Source organism: Lacerta agilis, chromosome 1 (assembly GCF_009819535.1).
Source record: "Lacerta agilis isolate rLacAgi1 chromosome 1, rLacAgi1.pri, whole genome shotgun sequence".
NCBI classification, from domain to species: Eukaryota; Metazoa; Chordata; class Lepidosauria; order Squamata; family Lacertidae; genus Lacerta; species Lacerta agilis.
The window spans coordinates 26,090,947-26,112,079 of NC_046312.1; positions in this window are offsets into that span (position 1 = coordinate 26,090,947).

Here is a 21,133-nt window from a genome sequence, read left to right on the forward strand (position 1 = left end):
AAGAATTTTAATATTTGTTATAATAAATAATATGGAAGTGGAGCATGCCAGGGCCCTACCCTGTATCAAATGCCTCACATAATTTTTGCCTCCTGGCCTGGCAGGGAGCCTCCTTGCACACCCGTCATGTGAGCCTCAGACCTTCAAGGCTTTGGGATAAGTCACCGTTCAAGCCATAACTCACTGTTCCTATTGCTTTAACCTGATTAATGACTCGGAAGTCGGCTTGATTAGAGGCGCTTCTGGTATCAGCTGGAAATTAATTAGCGTAATGGCTTTCAAGGAACCTTGCACTGTCTCTCCTCTCTGCAGGTGAGACGCTGGGGATGGTGAAGGCAGAGTAGGGTGTGTGTGTGGGAACCCCACTCCTGGGTGTTGTTTCGCGTTCTGATGACCTCTTGGAGCCAGAGGCACAGTGTGTGTGTGCAGAAAGAGAGTAGGAGGAAAGAAGTGGAGCATGTTGAAATCTCCTACTGAAACTATCATGGCAATATCAAGGCATGGATAATAGCGGCTGAGACGATCCAAGCTGGCTTTGGTCTTCATCCTCTTTTCCAGCTGCAAGGATGTTCTCCTTCCAGAATGCTTTTCTGTTTTTCATGAAAAAGGAGAAATGGAACAGCCAGAGCCTACCCCTTTGTGACAGCAAATACCTCTCAGGGTGGGTATACAATTGGAAGGGACTGCAGCTGTCGCCTAGCCCCCCCCCCCCTGCGAATGCAGGAAATTCACTGCTCCAGGGTATCTGGTAGATGACCATCCAGCCTCTGCTGGAACTCCTGTTAATGAAGGAGAGTCCACCGCCATCCCAGACAGCTGGCTCCACTGTTGAACAGCTCGTAAGATCAGGGGAGTTCTTCCTAATGTTTAAGATCACTTCTTTTAATTTGAACATACAGTCAAACCTCGGTTTTCGAATGTCTCGGCTGCCGAATGTTTTGGAAGCCGAATGCCGAAAACCCGGAAGTGAATGCTTCCATTTTCGAACGCGCTTCGGAAGTTGAATGGCTTCCGCTGCATGTTTTTCTTTTTTCTCCACTGACTTTGCCGACTACCCTTTGATTTTTGATTTTCAAACATTTCAGAAGTGGAACGGCCTTCCGGAATGGATTATGTTCAAAAACCAAGGTTCCACTGTATTGCTGTAGCTAAGATGTAGGGAATCTTTTTGGCTGCAGGGGACAGATCCTTATCAGGATGGGATTAGTGGGCCAAAATTGACAGATGGGTGGGGCCACCCACCTGTCAACTGTATGTCATCATTTTGACATGGCATCACTTGAATGACAGGTGGGTGGGACTGCAAGACTTTCCGTTTAAGCTCAATGTCTGTAAAGGTATTTGACAGCCTGCCTTAAAGCTGCAAAGTGCCCCCTGAAGCAGCTGTCTCCCCACCCTTTAAAGGTGGAAGACGCTGCTTCAAAGGGCGTTTTTGCCAAGCACTTTAGGAGGCGATCCACTGCCTGTGCTCCTTTCTTTCTCCTTCCCATGTCACTTGACCAGGGAGAACTCACAAAGGCCTCTTAAGGCCTTGTCTTGCTCCAGTCTTAAATGGGAGGAGAGACTCACATCTCTTTGCAAGTCTCTCCCCCGCCCCTTAACACAGGAGCAAGATCTGCACGAGATTGAGGATTTAGGAGACAATGGAGGAGACTGGCAAAGGCTTCTAAACCCCCAAACTCATGCCAATCTTTAATCTGCTCATCAACCGTTGAGTGGAGATTAAAGTCTGCTGCCTAGGTTGCACGATCCTGTCCCCTGCTAGAAACAGGATCGCACAGCCAATGTAGGGTTAAACGCTGCCACTCGGCACTGACTTCAGCAGTGATGTCAACTGACGGGCAGGTGAGCGTGATTTGGCGGAAACAGCCTGGTGGGCCAAATTGGTGCGCCCCCCCCCCCGGTGGACCAGGATTGGCCTGTAGGCCAGTGGTTCCCCACTCCAGGTGTAGGTACTACATTCTGGAACAACAGAAAACCATTTTGCTCAGTCGTCTGCATAACAGCCATTCAGATATTTGAAGATGACTATCATATCACCTCTTAATAGTTTCTTTTCCTGGCTAAACATATTCAGCACATACAGTCATTCCTTATAGGACTTGGTCTCCAGGCCCACTTTGTCACCCTTCTCTGGGCAGGCTCCAGTTTGCTGATATCCTTCTCAAACTGAGCTGGAAACGGTACTCCAAGTATTGATGATGCAATCCAGAGTAGCATTAGCCCTTTTAGCTGCCACATGACACTGCTGGCCTCTGTTTAGTTTGTGGTCTGCTAAAAACGCCAAACTCATTGTTATATATACATACTTGGCTGTCAAGCCAAGTGTCACCCATCCTGTATTTATGCATCAGATTTTCCTGCTCAAATGCATAAGTTTGCATTTGTATCTGTTGAAATTTGTTTTGTTAGTTTTGGCCCAGTTCTCCATTTGTCAAGATCACATGGAACCTCGCATCTGTCTTCTAAACTATTAGCTAGCCCACCTGGTTTGGTGCCATCTGTAAATTTCATAAGCACCCCCATGACTCCTTCAGCCAAGTCATGTTAAACAGCACTGGGCACAGGATAGAACCCTGCAGTATCCCAGTTGACACTGCTCTCCAGGTTGAGAAGAAGCCATTGATAGCGCACTTTGGGTTCCATCCATCAACCAGCCACAAATCCACCTGGCTGTATCATTTGAGTTAGTTGGCCTCAGTTCAAAGTGCATTAAGACTTTGCAGCTGCAGGCTAGCAGAGAACGTAGCCGTCACAGATGAAATTCTGTCTCATGGTTCCAGCAGCACCTGAGTAAAGCTGATTACACACACACACACACACACACACACACACACACACTTATTTAAAGTGTTTTCAGGTTGTCTTTCAGCAAATCTTTCAGGTGGGTGGAGAAACAGGACAGTAAAATGAATCTATCATCTATCTATCTATCTATCTATCTATCTCTATCATCTATCATCTATCTAATCTATCATCTATCTATCATCTATCTATATCTATCGTGCAAACAGTGGAGTAGAACAGCATAGAAAACTCAGCATAAAACTTCAGCAAAGTAGATAAGACTCAGCTACAATGGAATGTTTTATGATTTTGTGCTTTTTTGGTGTTTTTGTAATTTTAACTTGTTTCTTTGTGCTTTTTCTGTTTCTGTAACTACCCTGTTACAGAATTAATAATATTTTTTTATCAAATAACAAAAGTCCTGATAAAACATTAACATTCCCAAATAGAGATGGGGAGAAATTTGCTTTAACAGTGAACCTACCAAATTCGCATCTTCCGACATGCTACACAAAATGAAACCCAGTCATCATTCAAAATTCACACTTCTCTAAATTTTGCGATGCAGTTCTGCAGCCAAGTAATGTCTGCAAAAAGTACGCATTATATGAAAATAACATACAAAAATGCATTATACTGGGGAAATTGCTGTGCAAAAATGTGTATATTAGGCAAAATTGCAAGCAACAATGTGCCTATTAGAAGACATTTGATTTTGAACTTTCGTGTGGACTTAGAAACATCACAGACTGGTGTAGAATGTGGAGAACTGAACTTAAGACTGGAATGTGGAGAACTGAACTTAAGACTACCGTTGACAGTGTGGCCATCCCTATGCCCAGCACATTTCAGAGGATGCCAACCTTCCTTGGGAGCACAAGATTAAGGCTCTCCTCCTCCTCCTCCTCCTCCTCCTCCTCCAGGTAACATCTCTTTGAGATGTTTGATAACAGTATTTTTCACAATGAATTCATTTTGCTTCCTTAAACATCCCTGTACCATGATGAGCAGCATGCAGTGGAGGAATGTTGTAGGGTCCTCTCCATGATTCAGTTCAGTTAAGGTAGTTTGTAAACAGGGCACTCCATGCAAATGTTCATATAATAATAATAATAATAATAATAATAATAATAATAATAATAATAATAAATTATTTGTACCCCGCCCATCTGGCTGGGTTTCCCCAGCCACTCTGGGCAGCTTCCAACAAAGATTAAAATTAAAATTAAAATGTCACACATTAAAAACTCCCCTAAACACGGCGGCCTTCAGATGCTTTCTAAATGTCAGGTAGTTGTTTATTTCCTTGACATCTGATGGGAGGGCGTTCCACAGGGCGGGCACCACTACCAAGAAGGCCCTCTGCCTGGTTCCCTCTAGCTTTGCTTCTCGCAGTGAGGGAACCACCAGAAGGCCCTCAGCGTTGGACCTCAGTGTCCGGGCAGAACGATGGGGTGGAGACGCTCCTTCAGTTATACTGGGCCAAGGCCGTTTAGGGCTTCAAAGGTCAGCACCAACACTTTGAATTGTGCTCGGAAACGCACTGGGAGCCAATGTAAGCCTTTCAGGACCGGTGTTATATGGTCTCGACAGCCACTCCCAGTCACCAGTCTAGCTGCCGCATTCTGGATTAGTTGTAGTTTCTGGGTCACCTTCAAAGATAGCGCCACATAGACTGCATTGCAGTAGTCCAAGCGGGAGATAACTAGAGCATGCACCACTCTGGCGAGACAGTCCGCGGACAGGTAGGGTCTCAGCCTGCGTACCAAATGGATTCCACAGCACCTGCCCTGCCTTTAGCCAGTTTTATGTTAAATGTCAATTTCTTTGCCATTGCAACTTTCCAAAGCCTATGAAGTCAACCTATACTTTGTACACATTTTATCCTACAATAATGAACCCATTATACAAAAAAGAGAGGCAAATAGCTTGCAAAAACTAGAGCAACAACAAAGAAAAATAACAAAGCGGTTGGAACCTCAAGAGGATGTTTCCATCCTTAAACTATTGTCAGCACTTCTGGTTTAATATTCTTCTCTCTTCCAAATAAAAAAAAAACCAACCAAAGATATCCACTGCTACAGAAGCATTTCTCCTGAATAAACTCTTTCCCATAACCATTTAAAATCTGTCGAGTTTATTCATTAACATTATATGCCAGCATTTATGCAGTCAGTCTTACAGTGTAGATAACTGTTTTGGTTTCTAATATTTCAGTAAGAGCATTCTTGCAGCAATGGGGTTGTTTTTTTTGTAAAGAATCCTCCTAAAGTCAAATTTTCTTTCATTCTGCTGGTTGTGAAATATGTACCCCTAAATAAGTCTCCTCTCCTCTGCCTACAGTTTCCCCTCCCTCTTTTCCTGTCACCTCTAGTGGATGATTTTCTTTCCTCTCTTGCAACCACCTGTTTGTTATTTCCAAACAGATTTTTTTCTGGAAGCAAATGGCATGAAAATGAGTTCTAAGCCTGCACTATATTCTGCTGTTATTTCCAGAAGCTGATTTGACATCCTATGAAAGCTCAAATATATTTCAAAAATTAACAGTTAGGGAAATTTGGGAAAATTGGGGGGGGGGGGAATTGCCGTGTGAATGTAGCCAAAGAACATAAGTCAGGGGTGGGTGGGCTTGTGGTACCTTGCAGCTGGTGTCTGAGTGCCCTGGCCCTCACTGTTAGAGATCTTGCAGAGGGTTCATAATGTGACTGTGCTCAGAGCAAGTAGAGACAAACTCTATCCCAGGGGATCTTTGCATTATACAATGCCTCTCTCCAACCCAACATGACGGCCATTGCACTAATCTAAGCTATTCTATCCCGAAACCCACCTTGCAGCCTCCTCATATGAGATTTAAAAGAGTCTCCTAAGTCTCTTGGAACCAAAGGGTTAGAAGGAATATTTAATACTACTACATATGGGGAACATATGTTTGTGCACTGAAGATTTCCAAGAACTGTTGTTTTAGCATCCCTGAGGACTGTATTCCCCCCCCCCATCTAACATACTAGGACACGGAGGCAGGAAGAATTCTGCCAGCTGCCATCTGGGCTCAGAAAGCAGGTGTCTGTTGCTCCAAAAGGTAGCAGAAACCATACAAAAGAAATAAGGCGAGAACCCCCCAAAAAGATGGGATTAAAATTAGTGGTAGAATACATGTGGCGAGCAGAAATGATCTTGTGTCAATCAGTTGTGGAATGGTTGCTATTAAATGAAGAACCGAGGAACATCTGCGAACTCTTTCCAGTCAGAATATATTGCCCATATATAGTCAAAGAGGGGCAACATGTGGAACATCCTCTCTTGGTTCCACAACATATGGGAAGCATAAATTCTTTACCATTATTTTGACTTTTATGGGGCAAACAAAATATTATTTTTTGCTGGATACTGCTGGTATATCACCAGCTGACCAACCTCAACTGAACTTCTTTAAGGACTGTTGGATCTGAAATTGGGAGAACAGAAGAAGAGCACTGCTGGATCAGTCGCAAGTCCCACTTGGTTCTCACAGTGGCCAGCCCCAAATGCCTATGGGAAGCTCACAAGCGTGACCTGAGTGCAAGAGCACTCTCCCCACTCGTGTTCCCCACCAGCTGATATACCATCCCTGATTCTGAAGATAGTGCACAGCCATCATGGCAAGTAGCCATCAACAGCCATCCTCCACGATATGGTCTAATCCCCTTTTAAAGCCATCTAAGTTGGCGGCCATCACTACATCGTGTGGTCAAGAATTCAGTAGTTTATGCACTCTGTGAAGAATTACTTCTGTTTGTCTCTTCTGAATCTTCCAAGGGTCAGCTTCATTGAATTACCCCAGTTCTAGTATTATCTACTTTCTCCATATTGTGGATACTGTATTTACTCAAATCTGAAGCTCACCTTTTGTTGGCCAAATTACGTTGCGAAAATTAAGGTGTACATTAGATTCCATGGCACATTTACATTCGCCAGCAAATACTTTTTGGGTTTCAAAGTTCTGAAAATTGAGGTGTGCATTAGATTTGATGGTGCATTAGATTTGAGTAAACACAGTAGTTTTATGCCCTTCTGTCACACCCCCTGCTTACCTGCTTTTTTTTCTAAATTAAAATACCCCAAATGCTGTAATTGTCCCCCATAGGGAGGTTGTTCCAGCTTCTCGGTCATCAGTTGCCCTTTCCTGAATCTTTTTTATCTCTACAATATCATTTTTGAGTGAAGCAACCAGGACTGTACACAGTATCATAAGTGCTCTCGCGTCATATGGCAAATTTATTTAAATGTATAACAGCAAATTTGACAATTTTATTTTCAATCCCTTCCCTGATGACCATTTGTCTGCCACTTCATGTTTTCATGCTTCTCAGTCTTGTCTAAAATAGACAGTTTCTCCATCTCCCACACTGAGGTTATCAGCGGAATATATCTCACTATTCCAATTCTTACTACACTCACAAGAAATAAGTCTCCTTGATTTCCACAAAACTTACTTTCAAGTGTGCTTAGGATCATTTTTCCCAATGTACAGTACTGCAATAACTACATCTAACTCTTTATTATTCATCCCTGCTGAAAAATGTGAATTGGTTGTGTGCGGAGTCTTCAGCACAGCGCAAAATCTCCCTGCTTCCTCTCATTCTACACAACCCATTTCTGTAATTGCTAACTAAGATGTAAATCCCATTGACTTAAATTGAGCTTATTCCCAAGTAAGTGTGTGCATAGGACTTAAGCCCTGGTCTAGGAGAAATTGTTAGCAAGCCTGTATTAGGGGGCCTTGTAAGGGAGTTGTATATAACTTTGTAAATAAATCAATTAAATTAGCAGTGCCTGTGTGGAGTCTGAAATTAATAGCCAAGATGCATGAAACACAATGGGGTGCGGTGCGGTAGAGGACAGTCCTTCCAATGATCAAGAGACTCTAGATTTAAAATTAGCACCTCAATATATTTATACAACTCCGTTTTAAAGGAAGCGAAAGCTATGATTCCCCCAACCTCTGAAAAAGCCATTCTGTCATTTTTAACTAACAAAATGTCCTGAACAGAACATCCACTTAGCGGTGATGGTAAATCAAGTACAGTCAAGCCTTCCATGTTATAAAACAGGCTGTGATACTTGGATGGTTACTACTGGGGAAATTATTAGTTATGAAAGGCTATTACTTGTTGCACTGTGGCTTGTAGCTCTGGAACAGAGCCTGCCTCTCCTGGCCCTTTTAAGTGGCCAGCTTATTTGTCTTTCCAACACAATTTACCTATTAGGCCAAGATAATCAAATTACATGTGGGTTCTAAAAATTAATTCTTTGACACAGGCCGACATTCTAATTAGGACTTTGAAAAAAATAATAATGACCACCCTTACCAGCCCCAAAGAAGGGTTGCTAACTTCCTTAGGAAGCATCCAGTTAATAACATCCCCAGAGGCTAATCTGTTAATCCATTTTTTAATCAAAATCTCCATAGCCACATGTGTTGGCAAAAACAGCTGCAACATCTATTTAGTTTAAGAAAATAACACCAAGTGCTTGAAAGTAGCTTTTGAAGCAACTTCTAGATGTGAGCCTGAGCCAGAGGACAATCATTCTTGTGACTCCAACCATAAACCCCTTCCTCCCCTTTCCATCTCCCTCTTCCTTTCAGTCACAATGCCTTGCAACCTCAGTTGGTTACCTGAGTGTTTTAGAGCTCTCATGACCAAATAACTAGCAATAGACGAAACTCCCCCCCAGTTGGCTTGGAAATTGACTCAAAAAGTTGGGTCAGGAAATACGAATTTCAGTGGCAACACTTCATAATGAGATTGGTGTTTTATTTGGTTGTTTTCATACTACTACAGCTGCCGGCTGACCATTCCTTGGATAGGCATGTTTCTGGGCTAGAATGTCCAGCTGATGGGAATTGATGGTTGGGAATATCCTTGTATTTGAATGAGATACCTAGCAAAGCAGGGGGAAGTGAGGAGAAGGGGTGGAAATAAGCAGTATGTGTGAAGATGCAGCTGCTGGAGAGAGAGAGAGAATGGGGAGCTGGTTGAAGTTCTTGACACCCGCCAAAATTGTTCAGCTTTTATTGGGAACAAATCCAAATTGTTGAGAAACCCAATTTCTTGGAGAAACAGCTTTTGGAGCTACTTTTTCCATCGCATTGCCATACATCTGGGTTTTCTCTTTTTGCCGATTCAGCAAAATCCCCTCCTGACGCCATTTTTACACCCAAAAACCAGGACATGTCAGGAATTTTTCTGATGTATTGCAAGCCTGAATTCAACTCTACTCTACTAAATCACACAGGACAGTTGATCATCCAAGCAACAGCGTTTCTCTCCTGAGGATTGTATGAGATGCTGCTGGGTCATCTCAACCACTGATCTTAAGAATGGGGGGAAATTAGAAACTGAGAAAAGTCAAAATTGATAGATTTGCCCATCCTTAAATTTGACATATGGTTGGGTGGGGGAGAGGATTTCTGGGGTGATGGAATGTTTTGGGCAGGGAGAGAGAAGGAGAGGGTAAGTCTGTTGGACAGACCAGAACAGAAGGGGGGGCAAGTGGCAAATTGGTATGGGCCTGCGATTTTGAGGGGGGCTAATTTCAGCCAACAAAGGTCCATATAGTTAAAGCTATGGTTTTCCTAGTAGTGATGTATAGAAGTGAGAGCTGGACCATCAAGAAGGGTGATCGCCGAAGAATTGATGCTTTTGAATTATAGTGCTGGAGGAGACTCTTGAGAGTCCAATGGACTGCAAGAAGATCAAACCTATCCATTCTGAAGGGAATCAGCGCTGAGTGTTCACTGGAAGGACAGATCCTGAAGCTGAGGCTCCAATACTTTGGCCACCTCATGAGAAGAGAAGACTCCCTGGAAAAGACCCTGATGCTGGGAAAGATTGAGGGCACAAGGAGAAGGGGACGACAGAGGATGAGATGGTTGGACAGTGTTCTTGAATCTATTAACATGAGTCTGACCAAACTGCGGGAGGCAGTGGAAGACAGGAGTGCCTGGTGTGCTCTGGTCCATGGGGTCACAAAGAGTCGGACACGACTAAACGACTAAACAACAACAATTTGAGCCCCCCTGGTAGATGCAAAGGGGGACTTTTTGGTAAAGATTATTGAAATGGGGCCTATGTTTCCCATATGGCCTGGGCCTATTACCAAAATGGTGCCTGCATTTCCCATTTGCATGGTCCTGTTGTTGGAGGGTGGAATGTGGGGAAGGCCAGATGGGGTTTTAAAGGAAAGCTGCTTCAGTTGGATCTTGGGACCAGGATGGAGAAGGGATGTGGTTTTGTCAAAAACATTAAAGAAAGAAGCCTTTGAACTCTTGCTTAAGCATTCTTGTTGTGCATCTTTTGTGTTCCTGAATCTTGTAAGAGCCTTGCTGTGTAGACAGCCTTCCTAATAATTCTTTATTACTTTATCACTATTGCACGTGTCTCCTAGTAGAACATTAAACAAAGCATGATATGATGGGTTTGATTTATTCTATTCTTTGAACTTGATTCAACCTCATGATTTCTGTCCCTGCCCTTTTTGCCTTGATTTAAACTCAGTGATATTTCCATCAAGTCATCATTTTAGAGTCAAATGCAAGGTCAGTATTTTTGCCCACATGCCCCATGAAGCACATTCCTAAATTTGGGGAATTCAGAGGAATCCTAACGGATTAGTTAGTAAAGATAGCATCAGTATTTTCTGCTTATGATATAAATAAATGAAAATGAGACAAGATATTTTTGAGAGTTAATAGAATTCAAAGCAGTTCACGGTTAAGTTGGCCCAAAGGCAACTAAGGGTCAAAAGAAGGGAAGTCAACCATGAAACTAAAAGTTAAGTAATTTGTTTTGGAACTGAAAGGAACACTGTTGTTTGGGAGATGTTGGGAAATAAACATTTCCCCCCAGATTGTAGCTGGGAGTTTTAGTGTAATTAATAGCATTTTGTTAAAAAGTGCAGAACTTAGTTCTTTTCTTTGTTAACTGTCCCTGTCCCATACTAGCTCATTAAGATTGGTTTTAATAGCGGGAATTCATATAGCTAATGAGGTTCTCTTGCCAGAACCTCTCTGGCTCTTGAGTCAGGACAACCCTTTGTTGAGTCAGGACAACCCTTTTGGGCAGCATTTTGGTATCTTCTAGGACAGCTCAGATACATCATTTTGTGTAAGACTTTAAAGAAATGCAAACTCTTAAGGCAGCTTATTAGGATGACCACTATTGTGGTTTTTGTCAAGGTTCTGTGCTCTCATGCCATATCTTGTTTATTTCAAAATATTAAACAATATATATAAACTAGTTTTTATAAAGTTTTTCTGATTTAAATATGTTTTCTCAGGGTAAATCCTCAGAGGTGGGCAGACAGATACACTTCCTTCCTGGGAGATCTTATACTGCCTAGTAAGCCGATAACTCAGTGTTATCTAAATACTAGCCTACGAGGCTCTTGGGGCTGTGGGTGGAACTGTTACAGGTTTATGATAGGAATGGGTCTAGGAGTTGAATTTTTCAATATCCTTCTTAAGTTGTGGTGCCCAGAACTGGACTCAGTACTCTAATTGCAGTTGGACTAGTGCATAATTAAGGGCAGCCCCATATGCAGTACACTGCAGTAGTCTAACATATATCTCCCAAGGTGTGGGATCCCCCCCCCTCCAAAAATGCCTCCTTTTGTGACTGCCAATCTAACCACCCCCTCTGATGGGCACTCAATCAAGGCTTCCATGGCTGATCTTATTACACACACTCTGATCATTCATCCTGAGCCCCCTCGCTGTCTGCTCTATTGAGGACAGAACTGTGTGTGCTACACAGCCTGGTCTGCACCCCTTAAGCTAGACTGCTGCCTCAGGTGTAGTGAAAAACTGCCCTGTTACTTGTTGAAGTAAGGGTCAAGTTATTTTCTGTGCGTGGAATGGGAGGGGTCACCATTTTGTCCTTTGGCCACAGTTAGCAAAATGTATTGGAGACGGCCCCGTAAGCCCTCACCTCCAGCCTACAGTGGACATGTTCAGGCTTTGGTTTACTACCTCATCTGCTCATTCTCAGTACAAGGCCCCAGGAAGACCCCTAGCGATGAATTTCAAGACTGAAAAATATAAGCCACGAAACATAGATGAAGCAACAAGATGCTCTTAGTTAGCAGCGCTTCACTACCTCTTCCAACTGATTAGATGAATACACATTCTAAAGGACCCCTGTCCAAATAAAGAGTTGGGAAAATCTACTTAAAGCATACAACCTGCTATGTTTCCAGTGAAAATACAGGAAGGAGAAATTCAATGGCGGCACTGTCACCTTGTCAAACAGACCTTGTTCCCTTTTTGCTTCTGATACTGCACAAGTCGAACAATTTATTATGAGAGACAGACTTGATGTTCCTTTTCACTCAGCCATATCTTCAGCCTCGGGCATTGATCAAAACCAAGGCAGCTGTCCTTGGAACAGAATAACTGAACAATTTAAAGCAGGCAATACAAAAAGCAATTAAAAGAGCAAAATGGAATTCCATTCTTGTCTTTGGCACCGGTGCACTAAATGACCTTCGGATATTATCTCTTGGAAGCAAGTGAAGTGAGTAGCCGCTCTCCACAGCCCTAGTGAGCCAGTGGCACCTACACTTTCCCCTCATGGCGACCGTACTTACCAGGGACAGCTGGCGCTCAGGTGCCCTCTTCCAAGTTCTCTGCGAAATTAAGAGAATACCAGAGGGTGTGGGAAGAGATTCCTCTCTCTGCTGAGTGTGAAAGATAAAAAATATTCACCTCCCCAGAGTCCTCTGGAATGTCCAGAAAATTATGGAGCAAATAATTCTTCCACTTTGCACTGGGCTTTGACGAAGCAGCAGCAGTGAGGGGGCACTTGTGGCATTTCCCCCTCCTTTTTCAGAAAGTTTCAAGCATATTAAAAGACCCTTTTCTCTCAGAGTCTTCTGCTTAAGCAGAAGTCGTAAGGAAGCAGAGGAGGAATCAGTGGCAACAATCAATAATGACTGGCTAATAAGTGAAACCAAAACGTACAGGCTATTGGTGAGTACTGAGGGGCTTAGGCAGAGTTACGATTGAAACAATATCCAGCCAGTAGCAGAATGAGGCAGGAGTTTCAGCCAGAACGGCAATCTTTTTTTGTTTCAATAATCATTGGCCCATGTGGGGCAGCATGATTGCTTCAAGCAATGGAGTTTGGTGTATTTAATGAAAGTGGTCATCAATATGTCACAAGACTTAATCCCATGCAGTCAGATTCTAGTCCAGATTCTACACTGGATCAAACCTGAACTGGACAGAGAGGTGCCATGGTCACAGCAAAGCAAGCCATCAGGATGTGTGCCAGAAGAGGAATGCTAGAGCATAGGTGCTAGGCAACCAGCTCAACCAAAACAGAGGTTGTGATCCATGGAGGCCTAGAGTCAACAACTAAGTACCGCTTAGACAGTGTCAACATATTATCACCTCCTATGCAATATCACAGGGCCTGTGTCAGCACTGCAACAACATTCCAAAACACCAGCACTCCCAGCTTCACAAAAGAGCCCTCCTCTGCTTTTTCCACCAAGATGAATACAGGTTGCATCACAGTGCAGTGCCTCACACTACTACAGATGTGGGGAACTTCAGACCCGAATGCATTGCTTGGGACTCTCCCCAGACCCTACTCTGTGACCTCCCTGACTGCTTTTGCCTGCCTGGGAAGTGCCTGTGAACTATGACAGTGCCTCTTGGATGGAGGATGGAGAGGCATGTGCGTGTTTTGCTAGAATGTAGCCTACTATCCAAAGGTAAGAATCGTTACATCTGTTGCTCCATCACATTTGCTTCTGATCCTGCCCATGACTGGCATGCTTCCCCAAGAAGATGCCCCACAGAGCAATGCAGACCTTGAGGTGAAAAGTTTTCCTCACCCCTGCACCACCACAACCTGACCCTGGGCTCTTACTGACTCTTACTGACCTGTAACACGGTCCAGTCCTCGCCCACAATATCTGAGGATGTCAGTATGGGATTGACCTAGAGAAAATAAATAAGATCTGCTAGGGCCAGTTTGGTGTAGTGGTTAGGAGCGGCAGACTCGTAATCTGGGGAACCGGGTTCGTGTCTGCACTCCTCCACATGCAGCTGCTGGGTGACCTTGGGCTAGTCACACTTCTCTGAAGTCTCTCAGCCCCACTCACCTCACAGAGTGTTTGTTGTGGGGGAGGAAGGGAAAGGAGAATGTTAGCCGCTTTGAGACTCCTTCGGGTAGTAAAAAGCGGGATATCAAATCCAAACTCTTCTTCTTCTTCTTCTTCTTCTTCTTCTTCTTCTTCTTCTTCTTCTAGGGAAGTCACGTGCATCTCCAGGCAGTGTCCTTTGCCATCCCTGGGAACTTTGAAGCTGGTCTTTTCCAGATGTGCTGTCAGTTCATTCAAGCTACTTTTTCCATACTGCTGTAATATAGTCCTTTTCTGTTTTTACTGTGCTCCACAGTACTATCGAAAACACATTTCCCTCTCCACACAGTTTATGTCTGAACAGATATGGCGGCCTAGAGACTTTTCTAGAGATGGGTGACCTAGTTTGGGCAACAGCTGTGCTTTGGGGACTTCTTACAACATATTGCTGACGGTGTTTCAGATTAAGTATTCACAGCTGAGAGTTCATTTAGGCTACCATAATTGTTTTAGTTATTGCGTTCAGGCTTAGGAGTCAGATGGGGTCACGTTGTTGAGGAACACATTTGAGGACCACAGTAAATGTTAGGTTTCTCCAATGATCTTGACTCTGATACAAGAAAGGAGATGCCAACTAAACATCAGGAATAACTTTCTGATAGTATGAGCTGTTCGACAGTGGAACTAACTCCCTTGGGAGATTGTGGACTCTCCTTCCTTGAAGGTTGTTAAGCAGAGGTCGGATGGCCATCTGTCATGGGTGCTTTAGTTGCAATTCCTGCATTGCAGAGGGTTGGACTAGATGACCCTTGGTTCCCTTCCAACTCCACAATTCTCTGATCCTCTGATTGAAGAACTGATTGACAAGCTTATCTGAATCATCTCATTACTAGGAGACATGGTATTCCTTCTTTCTAACCAGATCCATATTAGTCCCTGTCAGGAAAAAAGGCAGGGAATGAATGAATGAATGAATGAATGAATGAATGAATGAATACAGCTTTTGTTTTGCTCATTAGCAGTACTATAGGTCAGCCTTCAAATTAGGGGGAATGGCATTAACCATTTCCTCTCATGCCCTCCCTTCATTTTCCCTGGTTTGTTGCCTGGACTGGTTATGGGCCCAGCATTAGGGTTGATCACATCTGGCATTTGCTGACAGCTAGAGCTCTCAAGATGGCTCACTGCCTACCCTGCTGCTGATCCAAAATGCCAGATGAAATCACTTGGACCCGCAACTCCTCCCAGACGGTTGTAGCTGGCACCCACCATTTTAAGTCTTCCAAAATTATAATTTGCGAGAGGTAATATGTTTCTGAATACCACTTGCTGGAAACTACAGGAAGCAAGAGTATTGTTGAGCTCTGGCACTACTTGTAGGCTTCCCACAGGCACCTGTGCTGCTTCCAACATATGTAAAAACGTAACAAAACATTAAGCATTTAAAAAAAAAAAACCTTCACTATACAGGATTGCCTTCAGATGGTTCGGAGGTTGGATAACTCCATACCCTCCAACATTTCTCCGATGAAAATAGGAACATCCTAAGGAAAAGAAGGACTTTCCGGGATCAAATCAGAAACCAGGACAGCTTCTCTAAATCAGGGACATCCCTGGAAAATAGGGACACTTGGAGGGTCTGGAACAGCATGCTGGATGGGATAGACTCTTCTTGTGTACTTCCTATAATTCATTAGATCTCTTGACTATCCTTCATCATAAGATTCCAAGGAGAGTTGCAGCAATTAAAAAATACAATATTAAAATCAGTTACATGAATTGGCAATCATAAGACTATTATGAGTCCTAAAAACAATTAACTCAGGTGTCAAAGCCCAGGGTAAAGAGGTACGTCTTCGACAGATGACACACGCAATGAAGATGAGGCACCAACGTGGCATTGCTCCAGAGTTGGCAGCAGTGCTTGCTGGCTAAACCACGTTGCTTTAGCTCAGGCATAGGCAAACTCGGCCCTCCAGATGTTTGGGGACTACAATTCCCATCAGCCCTGACCACTGGCCCTGTTAGCTAGGGATGATGGGAGTTGTAGTCCCCAAACATCTGGAGGGCTGAGTTTGCCTATGTCTGCTTTAGCTGCTGCCGCCGCCTGACACCACCAAGATAAGCTACCTGAAGGGTGATTTTATCCTCACAATTACAGGTGGGTAGCCATGTTGGTCTGCCATAGTCGAAACAAAATAGAAAATTCTTTCCAGTAGCACCTTAGAGACCAACTGAGTTTGTTCTTGGTATGAGCTTTCGTGTGCATGGTATCTGAAGAAGTGTGCATGCACACGAAAGCTCATACCAAGAACAAACTCAGTTGGTCTCTAAGGTGCTACTGGAAAGAATTTTCTATTTTGTTTATCCTCACGACTGTGATTAGATCAAGGTTATCCACTAATTTATGATCAATAATAATAATAATAATAATAATAATTTATTTGTACCCCGCCCATCAAAACAGGGGCGTGAACCTAGGTCTCCCCAGTACAAGACCAACCCTCCGTCCATTATGCCATGATGACTCTCGCAGAGAGGTTGACCTGAAAAGGAATAGAGATCTGCTGAACCTTCCACTGTTCCAGCTCCATGCCAGCAGGAAGTAAGAGAAGGGCCTTTTCTTCTAGTAGGAGTGCAGTGATGTAGCACAGCAATGTCAGGCCCCACCGTTCCCTCTCCAATGCAAGCAAGAGCAACTTGATCTGCACAATGGTCTGAACGAGAACAATTTGCGATTGCTACTTAGTTCTTCTGCTGTGGCACTGACTTCATGTTGCGGTGCTGCCTAACGTTCCCCTGCCGGCTATGAAATCAACTCACAGCTGCCCCAGGAAAACAGTGCCAAGAACCAACAGATACAATTCTCTCAAATGACTGAATTCCATAGGAGACTAGGCACTGCAGATTACCCAGGCAAGCCCATGGGAGGCATTTTACAGCTTGGATCCACATGTGCTGCAAATGTACTGGCACAGTGTTGCTACCTTTTATCAGAGGTTGCAATGGCCTGTGATTATTTGCATGCATGCATGCATGCATTCAAAGCTACATTTTTGTTGTTGCAAAGGCTGGATTCAAAGAAAGGTCAAGGTGGTGGCAATATATATCTCAATACTGTACGGCTGAGTTGCAAGCGGCCAAATAGTAAGTCTACATCGGAATGTGTTATAAGCCCACGGTCTGAACGGGCTGGCCTCTTTATTCCCTTGTGCTCAGAGCTAAGCACAGAATGGGAAAATAAATAGAAGCTGAGCCATCCTAATGTGACTCACTTTACTTGTGGATTGAAATACATTTAGCTAGCAATAAATAACAGTTTTACAATAATAAAGTTTCACTTTCATATGCTTCCATACTTTCTGAGTCCAGCCAGCAGTGGAAGCTGGAAAAGGCCAATATTCCGGGAGTGAAGATTTTCCTGACCTCTCTAGAATTAGGCAGGATGACAAGTCTCTTGGCAATCCTGTCAGTTTTGCTGGTTTGGATGAGAACCCAAGCTCTGGGATGATGGGATTGCAATGCACATCCAAAAGCCTTTCGCCTGTTGCTAACTAACCATTATGAAATCAAATGTGGACTGAAATGTATTTTATTTGAATGGTAAAGGAAATTCATCATGGTCCAAGAGCAACAGATTATAAATTTACCCACTGACCCTACCAAGATCACAAAAGTTGGATCCAGCTGTACATTCATTCCTGCATTAAGGCACAGTGAATTAACTGCGCACTCACTTATAAACATAACCCGGCCTCCAGCCTCCCCTCCCCTTTTTCCTTGACGAAGAACAGGAATGGGGGACTTGTGACCCTTCGGATGTTGTTGGACTCCGGTTCCCATTAGCCCCAGCCAACATGGCCCATGTTTAGGGATTATGGGTGTTGTAGTCCAACAACAACTGGAGGGCCACAGATTCCCCATGCCTAACATAGAAGAAATCCCTGCTGCCAAGGAACCGTATAGAACCATGGTAATAATACCAGCACATAGGAACATAGGAAGCTGCCTTATACTGAATCAGACCATTGGTCCATCTAGCTCAGCATTGCCTGCACTGACTGGCAGTGGCTCTCCAGGGTTCCAGGCAGCGTTCTCTTCCTGCCCTACCTGGAGATGCCAGGGATTGAACCTGTGACCTTCTGCATGCAAAGGAGATGCTCTGTCATGGAGCTTTGAATGGAACCTGAATTTCTGTCTCTTACCCTACCCCCATTGGAGATATTCGGTGGCATGGCCCTTATAAATTCTCAGCCCACAAACAGGGCGGAGAATTTTGAGAGGCTATTTGCGCAAGGCTCATATTATTCTGTTGAACAAATAGATGCTCCAGAACTTGGAAACATTTATGTGAGCCAGGCCACATTCACACCACATATTTGAAGCACTTTAAACAACTGTGGCTTCCCCCAAAGGATCCTGGGAGCTGTAGTTTGTTAAGGGTGTTGAGTGTTGTTAGGAAACCCCTATTCTAGGGTTTGCCATATGTCTGGAGTTTCCCAGACACAGTGCAGTCGGACGTACTGTGGGCGGAAATTGGCAAAATGTTCAGGAAAACCCTGACGTATGATAACCTATGTTGGCAGTGTCATTTTAGCCAATTTTTAACAATCAAGCCCTCTTCAAAGGGAACTCAGCTTTGTAGCTCGATAGCTCCATGAGGGGAATAGGAGCCTCTTAGCAACTCTCAGCACCCTTAACTCCCAGAATTCTTTGGGGGAAGCCATGACTGCTTAAAGAGGTTTCACAGCACTCTAAAAGTATGGTGTGAATGTGGCACCATTGTGATATTATGATTAAAGTACAGAATTAGGTCTAGGGAGACCCAGGTTCAAATTCCCACTTGTGACTTTGGGCCTGTCTCGATCTCTCACCCTGCCTGATTTACCTAAGAGGGTTGTTGTGAGGATAAAACGGGGTGCAGATGTGAGTTCCTTAAAGGAATGACAAGTAAGAGATGGAATAAATATTTATTATGTAAATGTCTATCCTATTTTCTGCAGCTAGTACACTCAAGACGGCTCACAAAACAGACAGTGGCTATAAAATTGTAAAATAATAAATAAATTGCAGCAGTTGAAACATTCAATAGAAGACACAAAAGTTAATTAAAAGCATGCTGCAATAAAATATTTGTGCTGGAGAGAGGCAGTTTTGGAATGAAACCATGATATCACCAACTGTTGAGTCGTCGTCAGTTAGTTAGGAACTTGATTGATGAGGTGATTTGCTTTAAACAGGGCTTGAAATACTTTATTAGGTTTCGGACCAAGAATGTTGCAGAGGTTACAAATAGTTTCATTCCAAAAGTGTAGATGTGGAAAACTGACAGTAGCAAAAAGAAAAAGAAGGTAGGGTGGGAAGTTGAGGGACGGAAGAAAATGAAAAGGCCTTTGTGATCCCTTAAAAAACAAACAACTTAACACAAATTTTGCAACATGAGATTGTTGTGTCAAGGGCCTGGCTGTCACTGACATTTCCTCATGGTGCAGGAAAGGTGGTGACTAAACCTGATCCTAAACATGCATGCTTGCTCAAAAGTCAAACCCAGTGTGTTCAGGCCTGTAAAATGTGGGATTTCAGATTTAGTCCTTCTCACAACCAGCTGGCGAGGGGGTAAAACTACTGTCTCAGCCTCCCATGCCCCTCCAGTGAGGGTTCTTGTGAGATGCTTACCCATAGAAAGCAAGCACATTAGCCTACAACCTTTCTCCCTGATGTCTAAATTTCTATGTGCAGGGTGGCTTTTGTACATCACCTGCAGTCTGCAGAAGTCCATACAGCACACAGATTTGCTGTTTGTCCTCATCCTTAAGGTGCCTCGGCAGTCTTGGTTGTTTTGGCTGCAAGGAACAGGCTCACACATTTACCCTTCTGGAATGCTGAATATTTTAGCTTTTTCAGATGCTTTCAATGCTGCTGACCACAAGGTGGCATTGACCCATCTTAGCAGACCACTGGAAACGAAAGGGAGCTGCTTATGCAACCAGCTCTACTCCTGTCTTCATGAGCAACCCTGGAGATTTAAGTAGTGCTAAACTGACAGCTGTTGGAATAGGGATACATGACCGGTCCTTTAATATGCATGCTAAGTGAGTGTCCTTTCTTTAGGGATGATTGTAATGGATTAACTGACTCTTGGTGGATCTGTAGTTCACTCCCATTCCACCTTGTAGGACTTTGGGTGGCAGGTAGTACTGTCAGGTCAGAATCTGCATGGGTGTCTATTTATTGAGCATTCATCCAGATTTGCTTGAACAATGCTAATGCGCAGATTGGACTGTGTCGAGTCTTCACTGAGCATTTGTTCTGATTTGTTTTTGAGGCAGTTAAACTGCAATGAGCATTTGCGCAGATTTGCTTGCAGAGTATTTATACATCATCCTGTTAACCATTCATGCATTGCTTTTTGGATCACTTTCTCAACCTCAAAAAATTCATTAAAAAAAATAAAAGTGGATTTCCTGCAGTTGGGCATCAGAGTGCTTTAGTTCACTTTAATTGTGCAAATCTCATGCTTGAATCCCTCATGTGAAACAGCCAGCCAGGAGGCACACCATGCCTTTTTTAACAACGCTGCATCCACAAAGGTGTCTGTTGTGGCATCAAATGAGAGCTCCACTTACTCCAGGAAGTGGTAGGAGCATGGGAGTGATGGGCACAGCGGAACATTGGAAGCTGCCTTATATCAAGGATTGGCTACAATGTCTGGCAGTGACTTCCTATGGCTTCAGCCAACAGTCTTTCCAACAGCCCTCACCAGGGATATTGGGGATTGAAACTAGGATCCTTTGCATGCAGAGTCTGGGGTCTTCCTTTGGCCAAGGCCCTTTCAGAGAGTGAAGCAAGGTAGCAAGACTGTTAGAGCTGACAGCAAGTGGTGTGATCTGGCAGCCTTACGTACAAGAAGTAGGGCAAAGGTAGAGTGAAGAAAACATGCCAAATGACAAGGGCATTTTATGCAACAGTGAATGTGCGGATGAGCGGTCACTTGACCTGAGCATGCAAAGCTGTGGCTTGCTTTTGGAACGAGCCGTGATGATCAGCATGATGATCTGTGACACTCACAAGTGTTAGGTGTGATGAATCAGTTTCCCCAAGAATCAGGCTTACTCTTACACACTTCAAATGTGATAGACAGGAGTAAATGTAGGAAGCGTCGCTGTACTGAACAATTCTTACAACAACCTTTCCTTACCTGCACATTTGATTACCA